This window comes from Cotesia glomerata, linkage group LG1, assembly GCF_020080835.1.
Source record: "Cotesia glomerata isolate CgM1 linkage group LG1, MPM_Cglom_v2.3, whole genome shotgun sequence".
Classification (NCBI taxonomy): domain Eukaryota; kingdom Metazoa; phylum Arthropoda; class Insecta; order Hymenoptera; family Braconidae; genus Cotesia; species Cotesia glomerata.
Genome location: NC_058158.1, coordinates 34,697,749 through 34,698,114, shown reverse-complemented (window position 1 = coordinate 34,698,114; position 366 = coordinate 34,697,749).

The following is a 366-nucleotide window of genomic DNA, read 5'->3' as shown; positions in this document are numbered from 1 at the left end:
AAGGTTGAATTTTTATTATAAGAACGCGTGAATGCTGCTCTTACTTTAGAATCGATCACTTGGAAAGGATCACGCTGACCTGGCCATAAAGAAACTTCAACTATTTACGTCTAAATCTTCCCTATAGATCAAAAAATTGATAACATTAATTTTTTAATAAAAGATAATGTTTTAATAAAAATTAATTTTTTTTAAAAATTAATTTTTAATAAATAATTAATATTTTTTTTTTTGAGTAATTCTTATATAATTCTTTACAGAAATATTATTCAGCAGAATTAATTAGGATACGATAGCTTACATTAATTTGAAATTAATTAATTTCCAATTGGTTACTTGCTATGTATTTTTTGTACGTAAGTTTAA